Below are 26,867 nucleotides of genomic sequence, written 5' to 3' on the forward strand. Positions count from 1 at the left end.
GTCTAGCCTAAAGTGCTTTACACACCTCCCTGATGGTACCACTGGCTAAGACTCCACCTCAGCTCATTGGGTAATGAAAAATTTAGAACAATTGATGGATGAAAGCAGGCAGGCCGGCCATTTTGGGACGCTCATTGGACTTGTTTAATGCAATGCACCTTTTGTATATTCACATGCATTCGCTTCATGCTGTAACCACTGTGCATAAAAATTTGGAAACATGGCATACAGTGTATCATTTGCTGTCTAAGTCATGTTTCCCATATTTTCCCTTCCCAGATACAAGCCCGTTTGAGTGTTTGGGGCACATTTAGCTAAAATCAACCTACGGGGCCTAACTGCATATGCTCAAGCCTGCCTATTTTGAATGGTGTAGTGGCCCTGCAACCTCCAAAAATATCAGGACTTACTTCCCCAATAACCTGCTAACTCACCCCTGAAATACATACTTATTCACCCTATTTTGTTCATTGGACTCATTTCTCATTTGAAATGCCCATTTTTGGGGGGGCAGAAATGTGCGTCTTTAAAAGGTGATTTCTACGATACCCCAGTTTTGCGCGTCGGACCTCAACTTTTCCCGTAAACGCAGAAAAAGCGCAATTTTCAGGAGAAACGAGACAGACATCCTCTCCCTCTGCCACCCACCCGCCCAACTGACAGCCAGCCATTAGACATGCACAGATAGTTCTGAGGGTCTTTCTGTGATGTCATAAAGGGCCTGCTGATCAATGGGCAGCTTTCTGATTGGCTGCTGTATTTGATTGACAGATGGAAGCTGGCAGCTGATTGGCTGTCTAGCCTAAAGTGCTTTACACACCTCCCTGATGGTACCACTGGCTAAGACTCCACCTCAGCTCATTGGGTAATGAAAAATTTAGAACAATTGATGGATGAAAGCAGGCAGGCCGGCCATTTTGGGACACTCAGTGGACTTGTTTAATGCAATGCACCTTTGTATATTCACATGCATTCGCTTCATGCTGTAACCACTGTGCATAAAAATTTGTAAACATGGCAAACAGTGTATCATTTGCTGTCTAAGTCATGTTTCCCATATTTTCCCTTCCCAGATACAAGCCCGTTTGAGTGTTTGGGGCACTTTTTAGCTAAAATCATCCTACGGGGCCTAACTGCATATGCTAAAGCCTGCCTATTTTGAATGGTGTAGTGGCCCTGCAACCTCCAAAAATATCAGGACTTACTTCCCCAATAACCTGCTAACTCAACCCTGAAATACATACTTATTCACCCTATTTTGTTCATTGGACTCATTTCTCATTTGAAATGCCCATTTTTGGGGGGGCAGAAATGTGCGTCTTTAAAAGGTGATTTCTACAATACCCCAGTTTTGCGCGTCGGACCTCAACTTTTCCCGTAAACGCAGAAAAAGCGCAATTTTCAGGAGAAACGAGACAGACATCCCCTCCCTCTGCCACCCACCCACCCAACTGACAGCCAGCCACTAGACATGCACAGATAGTTCTGAGGGTCTGTCTGTGATGTCATAAAGGGCCTGCTGATCAATGGGCAGCTTTCTGATTGGCTGCTGTATTTGATTGACAGATGGAAGCTGGCAGCTGATTGGCTGTCTAGCCTAAAGTGCTTTACACACCTCCCTGATGGTACCACTGGCTAAGACTCCACCTCAGCTCATTGGGTAATGAAAAATTTAGAACAATTGATGGATGAAAGCAGGCAGGCCGGCCATTTTGGGACACTCAGTGGACATGTTTAATGCAATGCACCTTTGTATATTCACATGCATTCGCTTCATGCTGTAACCACTGTGCATAAAAATTTGGAAACATGGCAAACAGTGTATCATTTGCTGTCTAAGTCATGTTTCCCATATTTTCCCTTCCCAGATACAAGCCCGTTTGAGTGTTTGGGGCACTTTTTAGCTAAAATCATCCTACAGGGCCTAACTGCATATGCTAAAGCCTGCCTATTTTGAATGGTGTAGTGGCCCCTGCAACCTCCAAAAATATCAGGACTTACTTCCCCAATAACCTGCTAACTCACCCCTGAAATACATACTTATTCATCCTATTTTGTTCATTGGACTCATTTCTCATTTGAAATGCCCATTTTTCGGGGGCCAGAAATGTGCGTCTTTAAAAGGTGTTTTCTACGATACCCCACTTTTGCGCGTCGGATCTCAACTTTTCCCGTAAACGCAGAAAAACCGCAATTTTAGGGAGAAACGAGACAGACATCCCCTCCCTCTGCCACCCACCCGCCCAACTGACAGCCAGCCATTAGACATGCACAGATAGTTCTGAGGGTCTTTCTGTGATGTCATAAAGGGCCTGCTGATCAATGGGCAGCTTTCTGATTGGCTGCTTTATTTGATTGACAGATGGAAGCTGGCAGCTGATTGGCTGTCTAGCCTAAAGTGCTTTACACACCTCCCTGATGGTACCACTGGCTAAGACTCCACCTCAGCTCATTGGGTAATGAAAAATTTAGAACAATTGATGGATGAAAGCAGGCAGGCCGGCCATTTTGGGACGCTCATTGGACTTGTTTAATGCAATGCACCTTTTGTATATTCACATGCATTCGCTTCATGCTGTAACCACTGTGCATAAAAATTTGGAAACATGGCATACAGTGTATCATTTGCTGTCTAAGTCATGTTTCCCATATTTTCCCTTCCCAGATACAAGCCCGTTTGAGTGTTTGGGGCACATTTAGCTAAAATCAACCTACGGGGCCTAACTGCATATGCTCAAGCCTGCCTATTTTGAATGGTGTAGTGGCCCTGCAACCTCCAAAAATATCAGGACTTACTTCCCCAATAACCTGCTAACTCACCCCTGAAATACATACTTATTCACCCTATTTTGTTCATTGGACTCATTTCTCATTTGAAATGCCCATTTTTGGGGGGCCAGAAATGTGCGTCTTTAAAAGGTGATTTCTACGATACCCCAGTTTTGCGCGTCGGACCTCAACTTTTCCCGTAAACGCAGAAAAAGCGCAATTTTCAGGAGAAACGAGACAGACATCCTCTCCCTCTGCCACCCACCCGCCCAACTGACAGCCAGCCATTAGACATGCACAGATAGTTCTGAGGGTCTTTCTGTGATGTCATAAAGGGCCTGCTGATCAATGGGCAGCTTTCTGATTGGCTGCTGTATTTGATTGAAAGATGGAAGCTGGCAGCTGATTGGCTGTCTAGCCTAAAGTGCTTTACACACCTCCCTGATGGTACCACTGGCTAAGACTCCACCTCAGCTCATTGGGTAATGAAAAATTTAGAACAATTGATGGATGAAAGCAGGCAGGCCGGCCATTTTGGGACGCTCATTGGACTTGTTTAATGCAATGCACCTTTTGTATATTCACATGCATTCGCTTCATGCTGTAACCACTGTGCATAAAAATTTGGAAACATGGCATACAGTGTATCATTTGCTGTCTAAGTCATGTTTCCCATATTTTCCCTTCCCAGATACAAGCCCGTTTGAGTGTTTGGGGCACATTTAGCTAAAATCAACCTACGGGGCCTAACTGCATATGCTCAAGCCTGCCTATTTTGAATGGTGTAGTGGCCCTGCAACCTCCAAAAATATCAGGACTTACTTCCCCAATAACCTGCTAACTCACCCCTGAAATACATACTTATTCACCCTATTTTGTTCATTGGACTCATTTCTCATTTGAAATGCCCATTTTTGGGGGGGCAGAAATGTGCGTCTTTAAAAGGTGATTTCTACGATACCCCACTTTTGCGCGTCGGACCTCAACTTTTCCCGTAAACGCAGAAAAACCGCAATTTTAGGGAGAAACGAGACAGACATCCCCTCCCTCTGCCACCCACCCGCCCAACTGACAGCCAGCCATTAGACATGCACAGATAGTTCTGAGGGTCTTTCTGTGATGTCATAAAGGGCCTGCTGATCAATGGGCAGCTTTCTGATTGGCTGCTGTATTTGATTGAAAGATGGAAGCTGGCAGCTGATTGGCTGTCTAGCCTAAAGTGCTTTACACACCTCCCTGATGGTACCACTGGCTAAGACTCCACCTCAGCTCATTGGGTAATGAAAAATTTAGAACAATTGATGGATGAAAGCAGGCAGGCCGGCCATTTTGGGACACTCAGTGGACTTGTTTAATGCAATGCACCTTTGTATATTCACATGAATTCGCTTCATGCTGTAACCACTGTGCATAAAAATTTGTAAACATGGCAAACAGTGTATCATTTGCTGTCTAAGTCATGTTTCCCATATTTTCCCTTCCCAGATACAAGCCCGTTTGAGTGTTTGGGGCACTTTTTAGCTAAAATCATCCTACGGGGCCTAACTGCATATGCTAAAGCCTGCCTATTTTGAATGGTGTAGTGGCCCTGCAACCTCCAAAAATATCAGGACTTACTTCCCCAATAACCTGCTAACTCACCCCTGAAATACATACTTATTCACCCTATTTTGTTCATTGGACTCATTTCTCATTTGAAATGCCCATTTTTTTTTGGGGGGGGGGGGCAGAAATGTGCGTCTTTAAAAGGTGATTTCTACGATACCCCAGTTTTGCTCGTCGGACCTCAACTTTTCCCGTAAACGCAGAAAAAGCGCAATTTTCAGGAAAAACGAGACAGACATCCCCTCCCTCTGCCACCCACCCACCCAACTGACAGCCAGCCATTAGACATGCACAGATAGTTCTGAGGGTCTTTCTGTGATGTCATAAAGGGCCTGCTGATCAATGGGCAGCTTTCTGATTGGCTGCTGTATTTGATTGACAGATGGAAGCTGGCAGCTGATTGGCTGTCTAGCCTAAAGTGCTTTACACACCTCCCTGATGGTACCACTGGCTAAGACTCCACCTCAGCTCATTGGGTAATGAAAAATTTAGAACAATTGATGGATGAAAGCAGGCAGGCCGGCCATTTTGGGACACTCAGTGGACTTGTTTAATGCAATGCACCTTTGTATATTCACATGCATTCGCTTCATGCTGTAACCACTGTGCATAAAAATTTGTAAACATGGCAAACAGTGTATCATTTGCTGTCTAAGTCATGTTTCCCATATTTTCCCTTCCCAGATACAAGCCCGTTTGAGTGTTTGGGGCACTTTTTAGCTCAAATCATCCTACGGGGCCTAACTGCATATGCTAAAGCCTGCCTATTTTGAATGGTGTAGTGGCCCTGCAACCTCCAAAAATATCAGGACTTACTTCCCCAATAACCTGCTAACTCACCCCTGAAATACATACTTATTCACCCTATTTTGTTCATTGGACTCATTTCTCATTTGAAATGCCCATTTTTGGGGGGGCAGAAATGTGCGTCTTTAAAAGGTGATTTCTACGGTACCCCACTTTTGCGCGTCGGACCTCAACTTTTCCCGTAAACGCAGAAAAAGCGAAATTTTCAGGAGAAACGAGACAGACATCCCCTCCCTCTGCCACCCACCCGCCCAACTGACAGCCAGCCATTAGACATGCACAGATAGTTCTGAGGGTCTTTCTGTGATGTCATAAAGGGCCTGCTGATCAATGGGCAGCTTTCTGATTGGCTGCTGTATTTGATTGACAGATGGAAGCTGGCAGCTGAGTGGCTGTCTAGCCTAAAGTGCTTTACACACCTCCCTGATGGTACCACTGGCTAAGACTCCACCTCAGCTCATTGGGTAATGAAAAATTTAGAACAATTGATGGATGAAAGCAGGCAGGCCGGCCATTTTGGGACGCTCATTGGACTTGTTTAATGCAATGCACCTTTGTATATTCACATGCATTCGCTTCATGCTGTAACCACTGTGCATAAAAATTTGGAAACATGGCATACAGTGTATCATTTGCTGTCTAGGTCATGTTTCCCATATTTTCCCTTCCCAGATACAAGCCCGTTTGTGTTTGGGGCACTTTTTAGCTAAAATCAACCTACGGGGCCTAACTGCATATGCTAAAGCCTGCCTATTTTGAATGGTGTAGTGACCCCTGCAACCTCCAAAAATATCAGAACTTACTTCCCCAATAACCTGCTAACTCACCCCTGAAATACATACTTATTCACCCTATTTTGTTCATTGGACTCATTTCTCATTTGAAATGCCCATTTTTGGGGGGGCCAGAAATGTGCGTCTTTAAAAGGTGATTTCTACGATACCCCACTTTTGCGCGTCTGACCTCAACTTTTCCCGTAAACTCAGAAAAACCGCAATTTTAGGGAGAAACGAGACAGACATCCCCTCCCTCTGCCACCCACCCGCCCAACTGACAGCCAGCCATTAGACATGCACAGATAGTTCTGAGGGTCTTTCTGTGATGTCATAAAGGGCCTGCTGATCAATGGGCAGCTTTCTGATTGGCTGCTGTATTTGATTGACAGATGGAAGCTGGCAGCTGAGTGGCTGTCTAGCCTAAAGTGCTTTACACACCTCCCTGATGGTACCACTGGCTAAGACTCCACCTCAGCTCATTGGGTAATGAAAAATTTAGAACAATTGATGGATGAAAGCAGGCAGGCCGGCCATTTTGGGACGCTCATTGGACTTGTTTAATGCAATGCACCTTTGTATATTCACATGCATTCGCTTCATGCTGTAACCACTGTGCATAAAAATTTGGAAACATGGCATACAGTGTATCATTTGCTGTCTAGGTCATGTTTCCCATATTTTCCCTTCCCAGATACAAGCCCGTTTCAGTGTTTGGGGCACTTTTTAGCTAAAATCAACCTACGGGGCCTAACTGCATATGCTAAAGCCTGCCTATTTTGAATGGTGTAGTGACCCCTGCAACCTCCAAAAATATCAAAACTTACTTCCCCAATAACCTGCTAACTCACCCCTGAAATACATACTTATTCACCCTATTTTGTTCATTGGACTCATTTCTCATTTGAAATGCCCATTTTTGGGGGGGCAGAAATGTGCGTCTTTAAAAGGTGATTTCTACGATACCCCACTTTTGCGCGTCGGACCTCAACTTTTCCCGTAAACGCAGAAAAAGCGAAATTTTCAGGAGAAACGAGACAGACATCCCCTCCCTCTGCCACCCACCCGCCCAACTGACAGCCAGCCATTAGACATGCACAGATAGTTCTGAGGGTCTTTCTGTGATGTCATAAAGGGCCTGCTGATCAATGGGCAGCTTTCTGATTGGCTGCTGTATTTGATTGACAGATGGAAGCTGGCAGCTGAGTGGCTGTCTAGCCTAAAGTGCTTTACACACCTCCCTGATGGTACCACTGGCTAAGACTCCACCTCAGCTCATTGGGTAATGAAAAATTTAGAACAATTGATGGATGAAAGCAGGCAGGCCGGCCATTTTGGGACGCTCATTGGACTTGTTTAATGCAATGCACCTTTGTATATTCACATGCATTCGCTTCATGCTGTAACCACTGTGCATAAAAATTTGGAAACATGGCATACAGTGTATCATTTGCTGTCTAAGTCATGTTTCCCATATTTTCCCTTCCCAGATACAAGCCCGTTTCAGTGTTTGGGGCACTTTTTAGCTAAAATCAACCTACGGGGCCTAACTGCATATGCTAAAGCCTGCCTATTTTGAATGGTGTAGTGACCCCTGCAACCTCCAAAAATATCAGAACTTACTTCCCCAATAACCTGCTAACTCACCCCTGAAATACATACTTATTCACCCTATTTTGTTCATTGGACTCATTTCTCATTTGAAATGCCCATTTTTGGGGGGGCCAGAAATGTGCGTCTTTAAAAGGTGATTTCTACGATACCCCACTTTTGCGCGTCGGACCTCAACTTTTCCCGTAAACTCAGAAAAACCGCAATTTTAGGGAGAAACGAGACAGACATCCCCTCCCTCTGCCACCCACCCGCCCAACTGACAGCCAGCCATTAGACATGCACAGATAGTTCTGAGGGTCTTTCTGTGATGTCATAAAGGGCCTGCTGATCAATGGGCAGCTTTCTGATTGGCTGCTGTATTTGATTGACAGATGGAAGCTGGCAGCTGATTGGCTGTCTAGCCTAAAGTGCTTTACACACCTCCCTGATGGTACCACTGGCTAAGACTCCACCTCAGCTCATTGGGTAATGAAAAATTTAGAACAATTGATGGATGAAAGCAGGCAGGCCGGCCATTTTGGGACACTCAGTGGACTTGTTTAATGCAATGCACCTTTCTATATTCACATGCATTCGCTTCATGCTGTAACCACTGTGCATAAAAATTTGTAAACATGGCAAACAGTGTATCATTTGCTGTCTAAGTCATGTTTCCCATATTTTCCCTTCCCAGATACAAGCCCGTTTGAGTGTTTGGGGCACTTTTTAGCTAAAATCATCCTACGGGGCCTAACTGCATATGCTAAAGCCTGCCTATTTTGAATGGTGTAGTGGCCCTGCAACCTCCAAAAATATCAGGACTTACTTCCCCAATAACCTGCTAACTCACCCCTGAAATACATACTTATTCACCCTATTTTGTTCATTGGACTCATTTCTCATTTGAAATGCCCATTTTTGGGGGGGCAGAAATGTGCGTCTTTAAAAGGTGATTTCTACGATACCCCACTTTTGCGCGTCGGACCTCAACTTTTCCCGTAAACGCAGAAAAAGCGCAATTTTCAGGAGAAACGAGACAGACATCCCCTCCCTCTGCCACCCACCCGCCCAACTGACAGCCAGCCATTAGACATGCACAGATAGTTCTGAGGGTCTTTCTGTGATGTCATAAAGGGCCTGCTGATCAATGGGCAGCTTTCTGATTGGCTGCTGTATTTGATTGACAGATGGAAGCTGGCAGCTGAGTGGCTGTCTAGCCTAAAGTGCTTTACACACCTCCCTGATGGTACCACTGGCTAAGACTCCACCTCAGCTCATTGGGTAATGAAAAATTTAGAACAATTGATGGATGAAAGCAGGCAGGCCGGCCATTTTGGGACGCTCATTGGACTTGTTTAATGCAATGCACCTTTGTATATTCACATGCATTCGCTTCATGCTGTAACCACTGTGCATAAAAATTTGGAAACATGGCATACAGTGTATCATTTGCTGTCTAGGTCATGTTTCCCATATTTTCCCTTCCCAGATACAAGCCCGTTTGAGTGTTTGGGGCACTTTTTAGCTAAAATCATCCTACAGGGCCTAACTGCATATGCTAAAGCCTGCCTATTTTGAATGGTGTAGTGGCCCCTGCAACCTCCAAAAATATCAGGACTTACTTCCCCAATAACCTGCTAACTCACCCCTGAAATACATACTTATTCATCCTATTTTGTTCATTGGACTCATTTCTCATTTGAAATGCCCATTTTTGGGGGGCCAGAAATGTGCGTCTTTAAAAGGTGATTTCTACGATACCCCACTTTTGCGCGTCGGATCTCAACTTTTCCCGTAAACGCAGAAAAACCGCAATTTTAGGGAGAAACGAGACAGACATCCCCTCCCTCTGCCACCCACCCGCCCAACTGACAGCCAGCCATTAGACATGCACAGATAGTTCTGAGGGTCTTTCTGTGATGTCATAAAGGGCCTGCTGAACAATGGGCAGCTTTCTGATTGGCTGCTTTATTTGATTGACAGATGGAAGCTGGCAGCTGATTGGCTGTCTAGCCTAAAGTGCTTTACACACCTCCCTGATGGTACCACTGGCTAAGACTCCACCTCAGCTCATTGGGTAATGAAAAATTTAGAACAATTGATGGATGAAAGCAGGCAGGCCGGCCATTTTGGGACGCTCATTGGACTTGTTTAATGCAATGCACCTTTTGTATATTCACATGCATTCGCTTCATGCTGTAACCACTGTGCATAAAAATTTGGAAACATGGCATACAGTGTATCATTTGCTGTCTAAGTCATGTTTCCCATATTTTCCCTTCCCAGATACAAGCCCGTTTGAGTGTTTGGGGCACATTTAGCTAAAATCAACCTACGGGGCCTAACTGCATATGCTAAAGCCTGCCTATTTTTAATGGTGTAGTGGCCCCTGCAAGCTCCAAAAATATCAGGACTTACTTCCCCAATAACCTGCTAACTCACGCCTGAAATACATACTTATTCACCCTATTTTGTTCATTGGACTCATTTCTCATTTGAAATGCCCATTTTTGGGGGGACAGAAATGTGCGTCTTTAAAAGGTGATTTCTACGATACCCCACTTTTGCGCGTCGGACCTCAACTTTTCCCGTAAACGCAGAAAAACCGCAATTTTAGGGAGAAACAAGACAGACATCCCCTCCCTCTGCCACCCACCCGCCCAACTGACAGCCAGCCATTAGACATGCACAGATAGTTCTGAGGGTCTTTCTGTGATGTCATAAAGGGCCTGCTGATCAATGGGCAGCTTTCTGATTGGCTGCTGTATTTGATTGAAAGATGGAAGCTGGCAGCTGATTGGCTGTCTAGCCTAAAGTGCTTTACACACCTCCCTGATGGTACCACTGGCTAAGACTCCACCTCAGCTCATTGGGTAATGAAAAATTTAGAACAATTGACGGATGAAAGCATGCAGGCCGGCCATTTTGGGACACTCAGTGGACTTGTTTAATGCAATGCACCTTTTGTATATTCACATGCATTCGCTTCATGCTGTAACCACTGTGCATAAAAATTTGGAAACATGGCATACAGTGTATCATTTGCTGTCTAAGTCATGTTTCCCATATTTTCCCTTCCCAGATACAAGCCCGTTTGAGTGTTTGGGGCACATTTAGCTAAAATCAACCTACGGGGCCTAACTGCATATGCTAAAGCCTGCCTATTTTTAATGGTGTAGTGGCCCCTGCAAGCTCCAAAAATATCAGGACTTACTTCCCCAATAACCTGCTAACTCACGCCTGAAATACATACTTATTCACCCTATTTTGTTCATTGGACTCATTTCTCATTTGAAATGCCCATTTTTGGGGGGACAGAAATGTGCGTCTTTAAAAGGTGATTTCTACGATACCCCACTTTTGCGCGTCGGACCTCAACTTTTCCCGTAAACGCAGAAAAACCGCAATTTTAGGGAGAAACAAGACAGACATCCCCTCCCTCTGCCACCCACCCGCCCAACTGACAGCCAGCCATTAGACATGCACAGATAGTTCTGAGGGTCTTTCTGTGATGTCATAAAGGGCCTGCTGATCAATGGGCAGCTTTCTGATTGGCTGCTGTATTTGATTGACAGATGGAAGCTGGCAGCTGATTGGCTGTCTAGCCTAAAGTGCTTTACACACCTCCCTGATGGTACCACTGGCTAAGACTCCACCTCAGCTCATTGGGTAATGACAAATTTAGAACAATTGATGGATGAAAGCAGGCAGGCCGGCCATTTTGGGACACTCAGTGGACTTGTTTAATGCAATGCACCTTTCTATATTCACATGCATTCGCTTCATGCTGTAACCACTGTGCATAAAAATTTGTAAACATGGCAAACAGTGTATCATTTGCTGTCTAAGTCATGTTTCCCATATTTTCCCTTCCCAGATACAAGCCCGTTTGAGTGTTTGGGGCACTTTTTAGCTAAAATCATCCTACGGGGCCTAACTGCATATGCTAAAGCCTGCCTATTTTGAATGGTGTAGTGGCCCTGCAACCTCCAAAAATATCAGGACTTACTTCCCCAATAACCTGCTAACTCACCCCTGAAATACATACTTATTCACCCTATTTTGTTCATTGGACTCATTTCTCATTTGAAATGCCCATTTTTGGGGGGGCAGAAATGTGCGTCTTTAAAAGGTGATTTCTACGATACCCCACTTTTGCGCGTCGGACCTCAACTTTTCCCGTAAACGCAGAAAAAGCGCAATTTTCAGGAGAAACGAGACAGACATCCCCTCCCTCTGCCACCCACCCGCCCAACTGACAGCCAGCCATTAGACATGCACAGATAGTTCTGAGGGTCTTTCTGTGATGTCATAAAGGGCCTGCTGATCAATGGGCAGCTTTCTGATTGGCTGCTGTATTTGATTGACAGATGGAAGCTGGCAGCTGAGTGGCTGTCTAGCCTAAAGTGCTTTACACACCTCCCTGATGGTACCACTGGCTAAGACTCCACCTCAGCTCATTGGGTAATGAAAAATTTAGAACAATTGATGGATGAAAGCAGGCAGGCCGGCCATTTTGGGACGCTCATTGGACTTGTTTAATGCAATGCACCTTTGTATATTCACATGCATTCGCTTCATGCTGTAACCACTGTGCATAAAAATTTGGAAACATGGCATACAGTGTATCATTTGCTGTCTAGGTCATGTTTCCCATATTTTCCCTTCCCAGATACAAGCCCGTTTCAGTGTTTGGGGCACTTTTTAGCTAAAATCATCCTACGGGGCCTAACTGCATATGCTAAAGCCTGCCTATTTTGAATGGTGTAGTGGCCCCTGCAACCTCCAAAAATATCAGGACTTACTTCCCCAATAACCTGCTAACTCAACCCTGAAATACATACTTATTCACCCTATTTTGTTCATTGGACTCATTTCTCATTTGAAATGCCCATTTTTGGGGGGGCAGAAATGTGCGTCTTTAAAAGGTGATTTCTACAATACCCCAGTTTTACGCGTCGGACCTCAACTTTTCCCGTAAACGCAGAAAAAGCGCAATTTTCAGGAGAAACGAGACAGACATCCCCTCCCTCTGCCACCCACCCACCCAACTGACAGCCAGCCACTTGACATGCACAGATAGTTCTGAGGGTCTTTTTGTGATGTCATAAAGGGCCTGCTGATCAATGGGCAGCTTTCTGATTGGCTGCTGTATTTGATTGACAGATGGAAGCTGGCAGCTGATTGGCTGTCTAGCCTAAAGTGCTTTACACACCTCCCTGATGGTACCACTGGCTAAGACTCCACCTCAGCTCATTGGGTAATGAAAAATTTAGAACAATTGATGGATGAAAGCAGGCAGGCCGGCCATTTTGGGACACTCAGTGGACATGTTTAATGCAATGCACCTTTGTATATTCACATGCATTCGCTTCATGCTGTAACCACTGTGCATAAAAATTTGGAAACATGGCAAACAGTGTATCATTTGCTGTCTAAGTCATGTTTCCCATATTTTCCCTTCCCAGATACAAGCCCGTTTGAGTGTTTGGGGCACTTTTTAGCTAAAATCATCCTACAGGGCCTAACTGCATATGCTAAAGCCTGCCTATTTTGAATGGTGTAGTGGCCCCTGCAACCTCCAAAAATATCAGGACTTACTTCCCCAATAACCTGCTAACTCACCCCTGAAATACATACTTATTCATCCTATTTTGTTCATTGGACTCATTTCTCATTTGAAATGCCCATTTTTGGGGGGCCAGAAATGTGCGTCTTTAAAAGGTGATTTCTACGATACCCCACTTTTGCGCGTCGGATCTCAACTTTTCCCGTAAACGCAGAAAAACCGCAATTTTAGGGAGAAACGAGACAGACATCCCCTCCCTCTGCCACCCACCCGCCCAACTGACAGCCAGCCATTAGACATGCACAGATAGTTCTGAGGGTCTTTCTGTGATGTCATAAAGGGCCTGCTGAACAATGGGCAGCTTTCTGATTGGCTGCTTTATTTGATTGACAGATGGAAGCTGGCAGCTGATTGGCTGTCTAGCCTAAAGTGCTTTACACACCTCCCTGATGGTACCACAGGCTAAGACTCCACCTCAGCTCATTGGGTAATGAAAAATTTAGAACAATTGATGGATGAAAGCAGGCAGGCCGGCCATTTTGGGACGCTCATTGGACTTGTTTAATGCAATGCACCTTTTGTATATTCACATGCATTCGCTTCATGCTGTAACCACTGTGCATAAAAATTTGGAAACATGGCATACAGTGTATCATTTGCTGTCTAAGTCATGTTTCCCATATTTTCCCTTCCCAGATACAAGCCCGTTTGAGTGTTTGGGGCACATTTAGCTAAAATCAACCTACGGGGCCTAACTGCATATGCTAAAGCCTGCCTATTTTTAATGGTGTAGTGGCCCCTGCAAGCTCCAAAAATATCAGGACTTACTTCCCCAATAACCTGCTAACTCACGCCTGAAATACATACTTATTCACCCTATTTTGTTCATTGGACTCATTTCTCATTTGAAATGCCCATTTTTGGGGGGACAGAAATGTGCGTCTTTAAAAGGTGATTTCTACGATACCCCACTTTTGCGCGTCGGACCTCAACTTTTCCCGTAAACGCAGAAAAACCGCAATTTTAGGGAGAAACAAGACAGACATCCCCTCCCTCTGCCACCCACCCGCCCAACTGACAGCCAGCCATTAGACATGCACAGATAGTTCTGAGGGTCTTTCTGTGATGTCATAAAGGGCCTGCTGATCAATGGGCAGCTTTCTGATTGGCTGCTGTATTTGATTGAAAGATGGAAGCTGGCAGCTGATTGGCTGTCTAGCCTAAAGTGCTTTACACACCTCCCTGATGGTACCACTGGCTAAGACTCCACCTCAGCTCATTGGGTAATGAAAAATTTAGAACAATTGACGGATGAAAGCATGCAGGCCGGCCATTTTGGGACACTCAGTGGACTTGTTTAATGCAATGCACCTTTGTATATTCACATGCATTCGCTTCATGCTGTAACCACTGTGCATAAAAATTTGTAAACATGGCAAACAGTGTATCATTTGCTGTCTAAGTCATGTTTCCCATATTTTACCTTCCCAGATACAAGCCCGTTTGAGTGTTTGGGGCACTTTTTAGCTAAAATCATCCTACGGGGCCTAACTGCATATGCTCAAGCCTGCCTATTTTGAATGGTGTAGTGGCCCTGCAACCTCCAAAAATATCAGGACTTACTTCCCCAATAACCTGCTAACTCACCCCTGAAATACATACTTATTCACCCTATTTTGTTCATTGGACTCATTTCTCATTTGAAATGCCCATTTTTTTGGGGGGGGGGGGCAGAAATGTGCGTCTTTAAAAGGTGATTTCTACGATACCCCAGGTTTGCGCGTCGGACCTCAACTTTTCCCGTAAACGCAGAAAAAGCGCAATTTTCAGGAGAAACGAGACAGACATCCCCTCCCTCTGCCACCCACCCACCCAACTGACAGCCAGCCATTAGACATGCACAGATAGTTCTGAGGGTCTTTCTGTGATGTCATAAAGGGCCTGCTGATCAATGGGCAGCTTTCTGATTGGCTGCTGTATTTGATTGACAGATGGAAGCTGGCAGCTGATTGGCTGTCTAGCCTAAAGTGCTTTACACACCTCCCTGATGGTACCACTGGCTAAGACTCCACCTCAGCTCATTGGGTAATGAAAAATTTAGAACAATTGATGGATGAAAGCAGGCAGGCCGGCCATTTTGGGACACTCAGTGGACATGTTTAATGCAATGCACCTTTGTATATTCACATGCATTCGCTTCATGCTGTAACCACTGTGCATAAAAATTTGGAAACATGGCAAACAGTGTATCATTTGCTGTCTAATTCATGTTTCCCATATTTTCCCTTCCCAGATACAAGCCCGTTTGAGTGTTTGGGGCACTTTTTAGCTAAAATCATCCTACGGGGCCTAACTGCATATGCTAAAGCCTGCCTATTTTGAATGGTGTAGTGGCCCCTGCAACCTCCAAAAATATCAGGACTTACTTCCCCAATAACCTGCTAACTCACCCCTGAAATACATACTTATTCACCCTATTTTGTTCATTGGACTCATTTCTCATTTGAAATGCCCATTTTTGGGGGGCCAGAAATGTGCGTCTTTAAAAGGTGATTTCTACGATACCCCACTTTTGCACGTCGGACCTCAACTTTTCCCGTAAACGCAGAACAATTGCAATTTTCAGGAGAAACGAGACAGACATCCCCTCCCTCTGCCACCCACCCGCCCAACTGACAGCCAGCCATTAGACATGCACAGATAGTTCTGAGGGTATGTCTGTGATGTCATTAAGGGCCTGCTGATCAATGGGCAGCTTTCTGATTGGTTGCTGTATTTGATTGACAGATGGAAGCTGGCAGCTGATTGGCTGTCTAGCCTAAAGTGCTTTACACACCTCCCTGATGGTACCAGTGGCTAAGACTCCACCTCAGCTCATTGGGTAATGAAAAATTTAGAACAATTGATGGATGAAAGCAGGCAGGCCGGCAATTTTGGGACACTCAGTGGACTTGTTTAATGCAATGCACCTTTGTATATTCACATGCATTCGCTTCATGCTGTAACCACTGTGCATACAAATTTGGAAACATGGCATATAGTGTATCTTTTGGTGTCTAAGTCATGTTTCCCATATTTTCCCTTCCCAGATGCAAGCACGTTTGAGTGTTTGGGGCACTTTTTAGCTAAAATCAACCTACGGGGCCTAACTGCATATGCTAAAGCCTGCCTATTTTGAATGGTGTAGTGGCCCCTGCAACCTCCAAAATTATCAGGACATACTTCCCCAATAACCTGCTAACTCACCCCTGAAATACATACTTATTCACCCTATTTTGTTCATTGGACTCATTTCTCATTTGAAATGCCCATTTTTGGGGGGGCAGAAATGTGCGTCTTTAAAAGGTGATTTCTACGATACCCCACTTTTGCGCGTCGGACCTCAACTTTTCCCGTAAACGCAGAAAAAACGCAATTTTAGGGAGAAACGAGACAGACATCCCCTCCCTCTGCCACCCACCCGCCCAACTGACAGCCAGCCATTAGACATGCACAGGTAGTTCTGAGGGTCTTTCTGTGATGTCATAAAGGGCCTGCTAATCAATGGGTAGCTTTCTGATTGGCTGCTGTATTTGATTGACAGATGGAAGCTGGCAGCTGATTGGCTGTCTAGCCTAAAGTGCTTTACACACCTCCCTGATGGTACCACTGGCTAAGACTCCACCTCAGCTCATTGGGTAATGAAAAATTTAGAACAATTGATGGATGAAAGCAGGCAGGTAGGCCATTTTGGGACACTCAGTGGACTTGTTTAATGCAATGCACCTTTGTATATTCACATGCATTCGCTTCATGCTGTAACCACTGTGCATAAAAATTTGGAAACATGGCAAACAGTGTATCATTTGCTGTCTAAGTCATGTTTCCCATATTTTCCCTTCCCAGATACAAGCCCGTTTGAGTGTTTGGGGCACTTTTTAGCTAAAATCATCCTACGGGGCCTAACTGCATATGCTAAAGCCTGCCTATTTTGAATGGTGTAGTGGCCCCTGCAACCTCCAAAATTATCAGGACATACTTCCCCAATAACCTGCTAACTCACCCCTGAAATACATACTTATTCACCCTATTTTGTTCATTGGACTCATTTCTCATTTGAAATGCCCATTTTTGGGGGGGCAGAAATGTGCGTCTTTAAAAGGTGATTTCTACGATACCCCACTTTTGCGCGTCGGACCTCAACTTTTCCCGTAAACGCAGAAAAAACGCAATTTTAGGGAGAAACGAGACAGACATCCCCTCCCTCTGCCACCCACCCGCCCAACTGACAGCCAGCCATTAGACATGCACAGGTAGTTCTGAGGGTCTTTCTGTGATGTCATAAAGGGCCTGCTAATCAATGGGCAGCTTTCTGATTGGCTGCTGTATTTGATTGACAGATGGAAGCTGGCAGCTGATTGGCTGTCTAGCCTAAAGTGCTTTACACACCTCCCTGATGGTACCACTGGCTAAGACTCCACCTCAGCTCATTGGGTAATGAAAAATTTAGAACAATTGATGGATGAAAGCAGGCAGGTAGGCCATTTTGGGACACTCAGTGGACTTGTTTAATGCAATGCACCTTTGTATATTCACATGCATTCGCTTCATGCTGTAACCACTGTGCATACAAATTTGGAAACATGGCAAACAGTGTATCATTTGCTGTCTAAGTCATGTTTCCTATATTTTCTCTTCCCAGATACAAGCCCGTTTGAGTGTTTGGGGCACTTTTTAGCTAAAATCATCCTACGGGGCCTAACTGCATATGCTAAAGCCTGCCTATTTTGAATGGTGTAGTGGCCCCTGCAACCTCCAAAATTATCAGGACATACTTCCCCAATAACCTGCTAACTCACCCCTGATACATACATACTTATTCACCCTATTTTGTTCATTGGACTCATTTCTCATTTGAAATGCCCATTTTTGGGGGGGGGGGCAGAAATGTGCGTCTTTAAAAGGTGATTTCTACGATACCCCACTTTTGCGCGTCGGACCTCAACTTTTCCCGTAAACGCAGAAAAAGCGCAATTTTCAGGAGAAACGAGACAGACATCCTTTCCCTCTGCCACCCACCCGCCAAACTGACAGCCCGCCATTAGACATGCACAGATAGTTCTGAGGGTCTGTCTGTGATGTCATAAAGGGCCTACTGATCAATGGGCAGCTTTCTGATTGGCTGCTGTATTTGATTGAAGAATGGAAGCTGGCAGCTGATTGGCTGTCTAGCCTAAAGTGCTTTACACACCTCCCTGATGGTACCACTGGCTAAGACTCCACCTCAGCTCGTTGGGAAATGAAAAATTTAGAACAATTGATGGATGAAAGCAGGCAGGCCGGCCATTTTGGGATGCTCATTGGACTTGTTTAATGAAATGCACCTTTGTATATTCACATGCATTCGCTTCATGCTGTAACCGCTGTGCATAAAAATTTGGAAACATGGCAAACAGTGTATCATTTGGTGTCTAAGTCATGTTTCCCATTTTTTCCTTTCCCAGATACAAGCCCATTTGAGTGTTTGGGGCACTTATTAGCTAAAATCATCCTACAGGGCCTAACTGCATATGCTAAAACCTGCCTATTTTAAATGGTGTAGTGGCCCCTGCAACCTCCAAAAATATCAGGACTTACTTCCCCAATAACCTGCTAACTCACCCCTGAAATACATACTTATTCACTCTATTTTGTTCATTGGACTCATTTCTCATTTGAAATGCCAATTTTTGGGGGTCTGGAAATGTGCGACTTTAAAAGGTGATTTCTACGATACCCCACTTTTGCGCGTCGGACCTCAACTTTTCCCGTAAACGGAGAAAAACTGCAATTTTCAGGAGAAACGAGACAGACATCCCCTCCCTCTGCCACCCACCCGCCCAACTCACAGCCAGCCATAAGCCATGCACAGATAGTTCTGAGGGTCTGTCTGTGATGTCATAAAGGGCCTGCTGATCAATGGGCAGCTTTCTGATTGGTTGCTGTATTTGATTGACAGATGGAAGCTGGCAGCTGATTGGCTGTCTAGCCTAAAGTGCTTTACACACCTCCCTGATGGTACCACTGGCTAAGACTCCACCTCAGCTCATTGGGTAATGAAAAATTTAGAACAATTGATGGATGAAAGCAGGCAGGCCAGCCATTTTGGGACACTCAGTGGACTTGTTTAATGCAATGCACCTTTGTATATTCACATGCATTCGCTTCATGCTGTAACCACTGTGCATAAAAATTTGGAAACATGGCAAACAGTGTATCATTTGCTGTCTAAGTCATGTTTCTCATATTTTCCCTTCCCAGATACAAGCCCGTTTGAGTGTTTGGGGCACTTTTTAGCTAAAATCATCCTACGGGGCCTAACTGCATTTGCTAAAGCCTGCCTATTTTGAATGGTGTAGTGGCCCCTGCAACCTCCAAAAATATCAGGACTTACTTCCCCAATAACCTGCTAACTCACCCCTGAAATACATACTTATTAACCCTATTTTGTTCATTGGACTCATTTCTCATTTGAAATGCCCATTTTTGGGGGGGCAGAAATGTGCGTCTTTAAAAGGTGATTTCTACGATACCCCACTTTTGCGCGTCGGACCTCAACTTTTCCCGTAAACGCAGAAAAAACGCAATTTTAGGGAGAAACGAGACAGACATCCCCTCCCTCTGCCACCCACCCGCCCAACTGACAGCCAGCCATTAGACATGCACAGGTAGTTCTGAGGGTCTTTCTGTGATGTCATAAAGGGCCTGCTAATCAATGGGCAGCTTTCTGATTGGCTGCTGTATTTGATTGACAGATGGAAGCTGGCAGCTGATTGGCTGTCTAGCCTAAAGTGCTTTACACACCTCCCTGATGGTACCACTGGCTAAGACTCCACCTCAGCTCATTGGGTAATGAAAAATTTAGAACAATTGATGGATGAAAGCAGGCAGGTAGGCCATTTTGGGACACTCAGTGGACTTGTTTAATGCAATGCACCTTTGTATATTCACATGCATTCGCTTCATGCTGTAACCACTGTGCATACAAATTTGGAAACATGGCAAACAGTGTATCATTTGCTGTCTAAGTCATGTTTCCTATATTTTCCCTTCCCAGATACAAGCCCGTTTGAGTGTTTGGGGCACTTTTTAGCTAAAATCATCCTACGGGGCCTAACTGCATATGCTAAAGCCTGCCTATTTTGAATGGTGTAGTGGCCCCTGCAACCTCCAAAATTATCAGGACATACTTCCCCAATAACCTGCTAACTCACCCCTGATACATACATACTTATTCACCCTATTTTGTTCATTGGACTCATTTCTCATTTGAAATGCCCATTTTTGGGGGGGGGGGGGCAGAAATGTGCGTCTTTAAAAGGTGATTTCTACGATACCCCACTTTTGCGCGTCGGACCTCAACTTTTCCCGTAAACGCAGAAAAAGCGCAATTTTCAGGAGAAACGAGACAGACATCCTTTCCCTCTGCCACCCACCCGCCAAACTGACAGCCCGCCATTAGACATGCACAGATAGTTCTGAGGGTCTGTCTGTGATGTCATAAAGGGCCTACTGATCAATGGGCAGCTTTCTGATTGGCTGCTGTATTTGATTGAAGAATGGAAGCTGGCAGCTGATTGGCTGTCTAGCCTAAAGTGCTTTACACACCTCCCTGATGGTACCACTGGCTAAGACTCCACCTCAGCTCGTTGGGAAATGAAAAATTTAGAACAATTGATGGATGAAAGCAGGCAGGCCGGCCATTTTGGGATGCTCATTGGACTTGTTTAATGAAATGCACCTTTGTATATTCACATGCATTCGCTTCATGCTGTAACCGCTGTGCATAAAAATTTGGAAACATGGCAAACAGTGTATCATTTGGTGTCTAAGTCATGTTTCCCATTTTTTCCTTTCCCAGATACAAGCCCATTTGAGTGTTTGGGGCACTTATTAGCTAAAATCATCCTACAGGGCCTAACTGCATATGCTAAAACCTGCCTATTTTAAATGGTGTAGTGGCCCCTGCAACCTCCAAAAATATCAGGACTTACTTCCCCAATAACCTGCTAACTCACCCCTGAAATACATACTTATTCACTCTATTTTGTTCATTGGACTCATTTCTCATTTGAAATGCCCATTTTTGGGGGGCTGGAAATGTGCGACTTTAAAAGGTGATTTCTACGATACCCCACTTTTGCGCGTCGGACCTCAACTTTTCCCGTAAACGGAGAAAAACTGCAATTTTCAGGAGAAACGAGACAGACATCTCCTCCCTCTGCCACCCACCCGCCCAACTCACAGCCAGCCATTAGACATGCACAGATAGTTCTGAGGGTCTGTCTGTGATGTCATAAAGGGCCTGCTGATCAATGGGCAGCTTTCTGATTGGCTGCTGTATTTGATTGAAGAATGGAAGCTGGCAGCTGATTGGCTGTCTAGCCTAAAGTGCTTTACACACCTCCCTGATGGTACCACTGGCTAAGACTCCACCTCAGCTCATTGGGTAATGAAAAATTTAGAACAATTGATGGATGAAAGCAGGCAGGCCAGCCATTTTGGGACACTCAGTGGACTTGTTTAATGCAATGCACCTTTGTATATTCACATGCATTCGCTTCATGCTGTAACCACTGTGCATACAAATTTGGAAACATGGCATATAGTGTATCTTTTGGTGTCTAAGTCATGTTTCCCATATTTTCCCTTCCCAGATGCAAGCACGTTTGAGTGTTTGGGGCACTTTTTAGCTAAAATCAACCTACGGGGCCTAACTGCATATGCTAAAGCCTGCCTATTTTGAATGGTGTAGTGGCCCCTGCAACCTCCAAAATTATCAGGACATACTTCCCCAATAACCTGCTAACTCACCCCTGAAATACATACTTATTCACCCTATTTTGTTCATTGGACTCATTTCTCATTTGAAATGCCCATTTTTGGGGGGGCAGAAATGTGCGTCTTTAAAAGGTGATTTCTACGATACCCCACTTTTGCGCGTCGGACCTCAACTTTTCCCGTAAACGCAGAAAAAACGCAATTTTAGGGAGAAACGAGACAGACATCCCCTCCCTCTGCCACCCACCCGCCCAACTGACAGCCAGCCATTAGACATGCACAGGTAGTTCTGAGGGTCTTTCTGTGATGTCATAAAGGGCCTGCTAATCAATGGGTAGCTTTCTGATTGGCTGCTGTATTTGATTGACAGATGGAAGCTGGCAGCTGATTGGCTGTCTAGCCTAAAGTGCTTTACACACCTCCCTGATGGTACCACTGGCTAAGACTCCACCTCAGCTCATTGGGTAATGAAAAATTTAGAACAATTGATGGATGAAAGCAGGCAGGTAGGCCATTTTGGGACACTCAGTGGACTTGTTTAATGCAATGCACCTTTGTATATTCACATGCATTCGCTTCATGCTGTAACCACTGTGCATAAAAATTTGGAAACATGGCAAACAGTGTATCATTTGCTGTCTAAGTCATGTTTCCCATATTTTCCCTTCCCAGATACAAGCCCGTTTGAGTGTTTGGGGCACTTTTTAGCTAAAATCATCCTACGGGGCCTAACTGCATATGCTAAAGCCTGCCTATTTTGAATGGTGTAGTGGCCCCTGCAACCTCCAAAATTATCAGGACATACTTCCCCAATAACCTGCTAACTCACCCCTGAAATACATACTTATTCACCCTATTTTGTTCATTGGACTCATTTCTCATTTGAAATGCCCATTTTTGGGGGGGCAGAAATGTGCGTCTTTAAAAGGTGATTTCTACGATACCCCACTTTTGCGCGTCGGACCTCAACTTTTCCCGTAAACGCAGAAAAAACGCAATTTTAGGGAGAAACGAGACAGACATCCCCTCCCTCTGCCACCCACCCGCCCAACTGACAGCCAGCCATTAGACATGCACAGGTAGTTCTGAGGGTCTTTCTGTGATGTCATAAAGGGCCTGCTAATCAATGGGCAGCTTTCTGATTGGCTGCTGTATTTGATTGACAGATGGAAGCTGGCAGCTGATTGGCTGTCTAGCCTAAAGTGCTTTACACACCTCCCTGATGGTACCACTGGCTAAGACTCCACCTCAGCTCATTGGGTAATGAAAAATTTAGAACAATTGATGGATGAAAGCAGGCAGGTAGGCCATTTTGGGACACTCAGTGGACTTGTTTAATGCAATGCACCTTTGTATATTCACATGCATTCGCTTCATGCTGTAACCACTGTGCATACAAATTTGGAAACATGGCAAACAGTGTATCATTTGCTGTCTAAGTCATGTTTCCTATATTTTCCCTTCCCAGATACAAGCCCGTTTGAGTGTTTGGGGCACTTTTTAGCTAAAATCATCCTACGGGGCCTAACTGCATATGCTAAAGCCTGCCTATTTTGAATGGTGTAGTGGCCCCTGCAACCTCCAAAATTATCAGGACATACTTCCCCAATAACCTGCTAACTCACCCCTGATACATACATACTTATTCACCCTATTTTGTTCATTGGACTCATTTCTCATTTGAAATGCCCATTCTTGGGGGGGGGGGCAGAAATGTGCGTCTTTAAAAGGTGATTTCTACGATACCCCACTTTTGCGCGTCGGACCTCAACTTTTCCCGTAAACGCAGAAAAAGCGCAATTTTCAGGAGAAACGAGACAGACATCCTTTCCCTCTGCCACCCACCCGCCAAACTGACAGCCCGCCATTAGACATGCACAGATAGTTCTGAGGGTCTGTCTGTGATGTCATAAAGGGCCTACTGATCAATGGGCAGCTTTCTGATTGGCTGCTGTATTTGATTGAAGAATGGAAGCTGGCAGCTGATTGGCTGTCTAGCCTAAAGTGCTTTACACACCTCCCTGATGGTACCACTGGCTAAGACTCCACCTCAGCTCGTTGGGAAATGAAAAATTTAGAACAATTGATGGATGAAAGCAGGCAGGCCGGCCATTTTGGGATGCTCATTGGACTTGTTTAATGAAATGCACCTTTGTATATTCACATGCATTCGCTTCATGCTGTAACCGCTGTGCATAAAAATTTGGAAACATGGCAAACAGTGTATCATTTGGTGTCTAAGTCATGTTTCCCATTTTTTCCTTTCCCAGATACAAGCCCATTTGAGTGTTTGGGGCACTTATTAGCTAAAATCATCCTACAGGGCCTAACTGCATATGCTAAAACCTGCCTATTTTAAATGGTGTAGTGGCCCCTGCAACCTCCAAAAATATCAGGACTTACTTCCCCAATAACCTGCTAACTCACCCCTGACATACATACTTATTCACTCTATTTTGTTCATTGGACTCATTTCTCATTTGAAATGCCAATTTTTGGGGGTCTGGAAATGTGCGACTTTAAAAGGTGATTTCTACGATACCCCACTTTTGCGCGTCGGACCTCAACTTTTCCCGTAAACGGAGAAAAACTGCAATTTTCAGGAGAAACGAGACAGACATCCCCTCCCTCTGCCACCCACCCGCCCAACTCACAGCCAGCCATTAGACATGCACAGATAGTTCTGAGGGTCTGTCTGTGATGTCATAAAGGGCCTGCTGATCAATGGGCAGCTTTCTGATTGGTTGCTGTATTTGATTGACAGATGGAAGCTGGCAGCTGATTGGCTGTCTAGCCTAAAGTGCTTTACACACCTCCCTGATGGTACCACTGGCTAAGACTCCACCTCAGCTCATTGGGTAATGAAAAATTTAGAACAATTGATGGATGAAAGCAGGCAGGCCAGCCATTTTGGGACACTCAGTGGACTTGTTTAATGCAATGCACCTTTGTATATTCACATGCATTCGCTTCATGCTGTAACCACTGTGCATAAAAATTTGGAAACATGGCAAACAGTGTATCATTTGCTGTCTAAGTCATGTTTCTCATATTTTCCCTTCCCAGATACAAGCCCGTTTGAGTGTTTGGGGCACTTTTTAGCTAAAATCATCCTACGGGGCCTAACTGCATTTGCTAAAGCCTGCCTATTTTGAATGGTGTAGTGGCCCCTGCAACCTCCAAAAATATCAGGACTTACTTCCCCAATAACCTGCTAACTCACCCCTGAAATACATACTTATTAACCCTATTTTGTTCATTGGACTCATTTCTCATTTGAAATGCCCATTTTTGGGGGGGCAGAAATGTGCGTCTTTAAAAGGTGATTTCTACGATACCCCACTTTTGCGCGTCGGACCTCAACTTTTCCCGTAAACGCAGAAAAAACGCAATTTTAGGGAGAAACGAGACAGACATCCCCTCCCTCTGCCACCCACCCGCCCAACTGACAGCCAGCCATTAGACATGCACAGGTAGTTCTGAGGGTCTTTCTGTGATGTCATAAAGGGCCTGCTAATCAATGGGCAGCTTTCTGATTGGCTGCTGTATTTGATTGACAGATGGAAGCTGGCAGCTGATTGGCTGTCTAGCCTAAAGTGCTTTACACACCTCCCTGATGGTACCACTGGCTAAGACTCCACCTCAGCTCATTGGGTAATGAAAAATTTAGAACAATTGATGGATGAAAGCAGGCAGGTAGGCCATTTTGGGACACTCAGTGGACTTGTTTAATGCAATGCACCTTTGTATATTCACATGCATTCGCTTCATGCTGTAACCACTGTGCATACAAATTTGGAAACATGGCAAACAGTGTATCATTTGCTGTCTAAGTCATGTTTCCTATATTTTCCCTTCCCAGATACAAGCCCGTTTGAGTGTTTGGGGCACTTTTTAGCTAAAATCATCCTACGGGGCCTAACTGCATATGCTAAAGCCTGCCTATTTTGAATGGTGTAGTGGCCCCTGCAACCTCCAAAATTATCAGGACATACTTCCCCAATAACCTGCTAACTCACCCCTGATACATACATACTTATTCACCCTATTTTGTTCATTGGACTCATTTCTCATTTGAAATGCCCATTTTTGGGGGGGGGGGCAGAAATGTGCGTCTTTAAAAGGTGATTTCTACGATACCCCACTTTTGCGCGTCGGACCTCAACTTTTCCCGTAAACGCAGAAAAAGCGCAATTTTCAGGAGAAACGAGACAGACATCCTTTCCCTCTGCCACCCACCCGCCAAACTGACAGCCCGCCATTAGACATGCACAGATAGTTCTGAGGGTCTGTCTGTGATGTCATAAAGGGCCTACTGATCAATGGGCAGCTTTCTGATTGGCTGCTGTATTTGATTGAAGAATGGAAGCTGGCAGCTGATTGGCTGTCTAGCCTAAAGTGCTTTACACACCTCCCTGATGGTACCACTGGCTAAGACTCCACCTCAGCTCGTTGGGAAATGAAAAATTTAGAACAATTGATGGATGAAAGCAGGCAGGCCGGCCATTTTGGGATGCTCATTGGACTTGTTTAATGAAATGCACCTTTGTATATTCACATGCATTCGCTTCATGCTGTAACCGCTGTGCATAAAAATTTGGAAACATGGCAAACAGTGTATCATTTGGTGTCTAAGTCATGTTTCCCATTTTTTCCTTTCCCAGATACAAGCCCATTTGAGTGTTTGGGGCACTTATTAGCTAAAATCATCCTACAGGGCCTAACTGCATATGCTAAAACCTGCCTATTTTAAATGGTGTAGTGGCCCCTGCAACCTCCAAAAATATCAGGACTTACTTCCCCAATAACCTGCTAACTCACCCCTGAAATACATACTTATTCACTCTATTTTGTTCATTGGACTCATTTCTCATTTGAAATGCCCATTTTTGGGGGGCTGGAAATGTGCGACTTTAAAAGGTGATTTCTACGATACCCCACTTTTGCGCGTC

The sequence above is a fragment of the Crinia signifera genome, chromosome 5 (genome assembly GCF_055691185.1).
Source record: "Crinia signifera chromosome 5, ASM5569118v1, whole genome shotgun sequence".
NCBI lineage: Eukaryota > Metazoa > Chordata > Amphibia > Anura > Myobatrachidae > Crinia > Crinia signifera.